Source organism: Phalangium opilio, unplaced genomic scaffold (genome assembly GCF_054372755.1).
Source record: "Phalangium opilio isolate 3A_F unplaced genomic scaffold, DU_Popi_V2 ptg000082l_1, whole genome shotgun sequence".
Lineage (NCBI taxonomy): Eukaryota > Metazoa > Arthropoda > Arachnida > Opiliones > Phalangiidae > Phalangium > Phalangium opilio.
The window spans coordinates 14,459,960-14,466,455 of record NW_028324189.1 but is presented as its reverse complement, the minus strand read 5'-3'; positions in this window follow the sequence as shown (position 1 = coordinate 14,466,455).

Here is a 6,496-nt window from a genome sequence, read left to right as displayed (position 1 = left end):
CTGAATTCGGTCAAAAATTTGTCCAGAAAAAAATGCATTCAAAAGTGTACCGAAAAAATTGCATGTTTTTTTCTTCAAGATACAAAATCCGTGACAACGATTTCTTATTGAAAATTGAATTTGAACAGTTTTTTGAATGAATATCGTTACATTTGCTTGAATTAAAGCAAAAAATACAAAAATAATGGTTTCAGTGGTTATATTTGAAAATAGTGAAAAAAAAAATCCAAATGTGCTTCTCTGGCCGAGAAACGTCGATTTTAAAAATGTTATTAAAAATCGAAGTACATTTTTATTTATTGATGAATCGAGATGAAATCACTATTAATGAGTATTTTATAGGTAATAAAGCTGAATTCGGTCAAAAATTTGTCCAAAAAAAAATGCATTCAAAAGTGTACCGAAAAAATCGCATGTTTTTTTTCTTCAAGATACAAAATCCGTGACAACGATTTCTTATTGAAAATTGAATTTGAACCGTTTTTTGAATGAATATCGTTACATTTGCTTGAATTAAAGCAAAAAATTCAAAAATAATGGTTTCAGTGGTTATATTTGAAAATAGTGAAAAAATTCTCAAAATGTGCTTCTCTGGCCGAGAAACGTCGATTTTGAAAATGTTATTAAAAATCGAGGTACATTTTTATTTATTGATCAATCGAGATGAAATCACTTTTAATGAGTATTTTATAGGTAATTAAGCTGAATTCGGACAAAAATTTGTCCAGAAAAAAATGCATTCAAAAGTGTACCGAAAAAATCGCAAGTTTTTTTCTTCAAGATACAAAATCCGTGACAACGATTTCTTATTGAAAATTGAATTTGAACAGTTTTTTGAATAAATATCGTTACATTTGCTTGAATTAAAGCAAAAAATACAAAAATAATGGTTTCAGTGGTTATATTTGAAAATAGTGAAGAAATACTCAAAATATGCTTCTCTGGCCGTGAAACATCGATTTTGAAAATGTTATTAAAAATCGAAGTACATTTTTATTTATTGATGAATCGAGATGAGATCACTTTCAATGAGTATTTTATAGGTAATTAAGCTGAATTCGGTCAAAAATTTGTCCAGAAAAAAATGCATTCAAAAGTGTACCGAAAAAATCGCATGTTTTTTTTTCTTCAAGATACAAAATCCGTGACAACGATTTCTTATTGAAAATTGAATTTGACCAGTTTTTTGAACGAATATTGTTACATTTGCTTGAATTAAAGCAAAAAGTACAAAAATAATGGTTTCAGTGGTTATATTTGAAAATAGTGAAAAAAAAAATCCAAATGTGCTTCTCTGGCCGAGAAACGTCGATTTTAAAAATGTTATTAAAAATCGAAGTACATTTTTATTTATTGATGAATCAAGATGAAATCACTATTAATGAGTATTTTATAGGTAATAAAGCTGAATTCGGTCAAAAATTTGTCCAAAAAAAATGCATTCAAAAGTGTACCGAAAAAATCGCATGTTTTTATTCTTCAAGATACAAAATCCGTGACAACGATTTCTTATTGAAAATTGAATTTGAACAGTTTTTTGAATGAATATCGTTACATTTGCTCTAATTAAAGCAAAAAATTCAAAAATAATGGTTTCAGTGGTTATATTTGAAAATAGTGAAAAAATTCTCAAAATGTGCTTCTCTGGCCGAGAAACGTCGATTTTGAAAATGTTATTAAAAATCGAGGTACATTTTTATTTATTGATCAATCGAGATGAAATCACTTTTAATGAGTATTTTATAGGTAATTAAGCTGAATTCGGTCAAAAATTTGTTCAGAAAAAAATGCATTCAAAAGTGTACCGAAAAAATCGCAAGTTTTTTTCTTCAAGATACAAAATCCGTGACAACGATTTCTTATTGAAAATTGAATTTGAACAGTTTTTTGAATAAATATCGTTACATTTGCTTGAATTAAAGCAAAAAATACAAAAATAATGGTTTCAGTGGTTATATTTGAAAATAGTGAAGAAATACTCAAAATATGCTTCTCTGGCCGTGAAACATCGATTTTGAAAATGTTATTAAAAATCGAAGTACATTTTTATTTATTGATGAATCGAGATGAGATCACTTTCAATGAGTATTTTATAGGTAATTAAGCTGAATTCGGTCAAAAATTTGTCCAGAAAAAAATGCATTCAAAAGTGTACCGAAAAAATCGCATGTTTTTTTTCTTCAAGATACAAAATCCGTGACAACAATTTCTTATTGAAAATTGAATTTGACCAGTTTTTTGAACGAATATTGTTACATTTGCTTGAATTAAAGCAAAAAGTACAAAAATAATGGTTTCAGTGGTTATATTTGAAAATAGTGAAAAAATTCTCAGAATGTGCTTCTCTGGCCGAGAAACGTCGATTTTGGAAATGTTATTAAAAATCGAGGTACATTTTTATTTATTGATCAATCGAGATGAAATCACTATTAATGAGTATTTTATAGGTAATAAAGCTGAATTCGGTCAAAAATTTGTCCAAAAAAAAAATGCATTCAAAAGTGTACCGAAAAAATCGCATGTTTTTTTTCTTCAAGATACAAAATCCGTGACAACGATTTCTTATTGAAAATTGAATTTGAACAGTTTTTTGAATGAATATCGTTACATTTGCTTGAATTAAAGCAAAAAATACAAAAATAATGGTTTCAGTGGTTATATTTGAAAACAGTGAAAAAAAAAATCCAAATGTGCTTCTCTGGCCGAGAAACGTCGATTTTAAAAATGTTATTAAAAATCGAAGTACATTTTTATTTATTGATGAATCGAGATGAAATCACTATTAATGAGTATTTTATAGGTAATAAAGCTGAATTCGGTCAAAAATTTGTCCAAAAAAAAATGCATTCAAAAGTGTACCGAAAAAATCGCATGTTTTTTTTCTTCAAGATACAAAATCCGTGACAACGATTTCTTATTGAAAATTGAATTTGAACAGCTTTTTGAATGAATATCGTTACATTTGCTTGAATTAAAGCAAAAAATTCAAAAATTATGGTTTCAGTGGTTATATTTGAAAATAGTGAAAAAATTCTCAAAATGTGCTTCTCTGGCCGAGAAACGTCGATTTTGAAAATGTTATTAAAAATCGAGGTACATTTTTATTTATTGATCAATCGAGATGAAATCACTTTTAATGAGTATTTTATAGGTAATTAAGCTGAATTCGGTCAAAAATTTGTCCAGAAAAAAATGCATTCAAAAGTGTACCGAAAAAATCGCATGTTTTTTTTCTTCAAGATACAAAATCCGTGACAACAATTTCTTATTGAAAATTGAATTTGACCAGTTTTTTGAACGAATATTGTTACATTTGCTTGAATTAAAGCAAAAAGTACAAAAATAATGGTTTCAGTGGTTATATTTGAAAATAGTGAAAAAATTCTCAGAATGTGCTTCTCTGGCCGAGAAACGTCGATTTTGGAAATGTTATTAAAAATCGAGGTACATTTTTATTTATTGATCAATCGAGATGAAATCACTATTAATGAGTATTTTATAGGTAATAAAGCTGAATTCGGTCAAAAATTTGTCCAAAAAAAAAATGCATTCAAAAGTGTACCGAAAAAATCGCATGTTTTTTTTCTTCAAGATACAAAATCCGTGACAACGATTTCTTATTGAAAATTGAATTTGAACAGTTTTTTGAATGAATATCGTTACATTTGCTTGAATTAAAGCAAAAAATACAAAAATAATGGTTTCAGTGGTTATATTTGAAAACAGTGAAAAAAAAAATCCAAATGTGCTTCTCTGGCCGAGAAACGTCGATTTTAAAAATGTTATTAAAAATCGAAGTACATTTTTATTTATTGATGAATCGAGATGAAATCACTATTAATGAGTATTTTATAGGTAATAAAGCTGAATTCGGTCAAAAATTTGTCCAAAAAAAAATGCATTCAAAAGTGTACCGAAAAAATCGCATGTTTTTTTTCTTCAAGATACAAAATCCGTGACAACGATTTCTTATTGAAAATTGAATTTGAACAGTTTTTTGAATGAATATCGTTACATTTGCTTGAATTAAAGCAAAAAATTCAAAAATTATGGTTTCAGTGGTTATATTTGAAAATAGTGAAAAAATTCTCAAAATGTGCTTCTCTGGCCGAGAAACGTCGATTTTGAAAATGTTATTAAAAATCGAGGTACATTTTTATTTATTGATCAATCGAGATGAAATCACTTTTAATGATTATTTTATAGGTAATTAAGCTGAATTCGGTCAAAAATTTGTCCAGAAAAAAATGCATTCAAAAGTGTACCGAAAAAATTGCATGTTTTTTTCTTCAAGATACAAAATCCGTGACAACGATTTCTTATTGAAAATTGAATTTGAACAGTTTTTTGAATGAATATCGTTACATTTGCTCTAATTAAAGCAAAAAATTCAAAAATAATGGTTTCAGTGGTTATATTTGAAAATAGTGAAAAAATTCTCAAAATGTGCTTCTCTGGCCGAGAAACGTCGATTTTGAAAATGTTATTAAAAATCGAGGTACATTTTTATTTATTGATCAATCGAGATGAAATCACTTTTAATGAGTATTTTATAGGTAATTAAGCTGAATTCGGTCAAAAATTTGTCCAGAAAAAAATGCATTCAAAAGTGTACCGAAAAAATCGCAAGTTTTTTTCTTCAAGATACAAAATCCGTGACAACGATTTCTTATTGAAAATTGAATTTGAACAGTTTTTTGAATAAATATCGTTACATTTGCTTGAATTAAAGCAAAAAATACAAAAATAATGGTTTCAGTGGTTATATTTGAAAATAGTGAAGAAATACTCAAAATATGCTTCTCTGGCCGTGAAACATCGATTTTGAAAATGTTATTAAAAATCGAAGTACATTTTTATTTATTGATGAATCGAGATGAGATCACTTTCAATGAGTATTTTATAGGTAATTAAGCTGAATTCGGTCAAAAATTTGTCCAGAAAAAAATGCATTCAAAAGTGTACCGAAAAAATCGCATGTTTTTTTTCTTCAAGATACAAAATCCGTGACAACAATTTCTTATTGAAAATTGAATTTGACCAGTTTTTTGAACGAATATTGTTACATTTGCTTGAATTAAAGCAAAAAGTACAAAAATAATGGTTTCAGTGGTTATATTTGAAAATAGTGAAAAAATTCTCAGAATGTGCTTCTCTGGCCGAGAAACGTCGATTTTGGAAATGTTATTAAAAATCGAGGTACATTTTTATTTATTGATCAATCGAGATGAAATCACTATTAATGAGTATTTTATAGGTAATAAAGCTGAATTCGGTCAAAAATTTGTCCAAAAAAAAAATGCATTCAAAAGTGTACCGAAAAAATCGCATGTTTTTTTTCTTCAAGATACAAAATCCGTGACAACGATTTCTTATTGAAAATTGAATTTGAACAGTTTTTTGAATGAATATCGTTACATTTGCTTGAATTAAAGCAAAAAATACAAAAATAATGGTTTCAGTGGTTATATTTGAAAACAGTGAAAAAAAAAATCCAAATGTGCTTCTCTGGCCGAGAAACGTCGATTTTAAAAATGTTATTAAAAATCGAAGTACATTTTTATTTATTGATGAATCGAGATGAAATCACTATTAATGAGTATTTTATAGGTAATAAAGCTGAATTCGGTCAAAAATTTGTCCAAAAAAAAATGCATTCAAAAGTGTACCGAAAAAATCGCATGTTTTTTTTCTTCAAGATACAAAATCCGTGACAACGATTTCTTATTGAAAATTGAATTTGAACAGTTTTTTGAATGAATATCGTTACATTTGCTTGAATTAAAGCAAAAAATTCAAAAATTATGGTTTCAGTGGTTATATTTGAAAATAGTGAAAAAATTCTCAAAATGTGCTTCTCTGGCCGAGAAACGTCGATTTTGAAAATGTTATTAAAAATCGAGGTACATTTTTATTTATTGATCAATCGAGATGAAATCACTTTTAATGATTATTTTATAGGTAATTAAGCTGAATTCGGTCAAAAATTTGTCCAGAAAAAAATGCATTCAAAAGTGTACCGAAAAAATTGCATGTTTTTTTCTTCAAGATACAAAATCCGTGACAACGATTTCTTATTGAAAATTGAATTTGAACAGTTTTTTGAATGAATATCGTTACATTTGCTTGAATTAAAGCAAAAAATACAAAAATAATGGTTTCAGTGGTTATATTTGAAAATAGTGAAAAAAAAAAATCCAAATGTGCTTCTCTGGCCGAGAAACGTCGATTTTAAAAATGTTATTAAAAATCGAAGTACATTTTTATTTATTGATGAATCGAGATGAAATCACTATTAATGAGTATTTTATAGGTAATAAAGCTGAATTCGGTCAAAAATTTGTCCAAAAAAAAAAAATGCATTCAAAAGTTTACCGAAAAAATCGCATGTTTTTTTTCTTCAAGATACAAAATCCGTGACAACGATTTCTTATTGAAAATTGAATTTGAACCGTTTTTTGAATGAATATCGTTACATTTGCTTGAATTAAAGCAA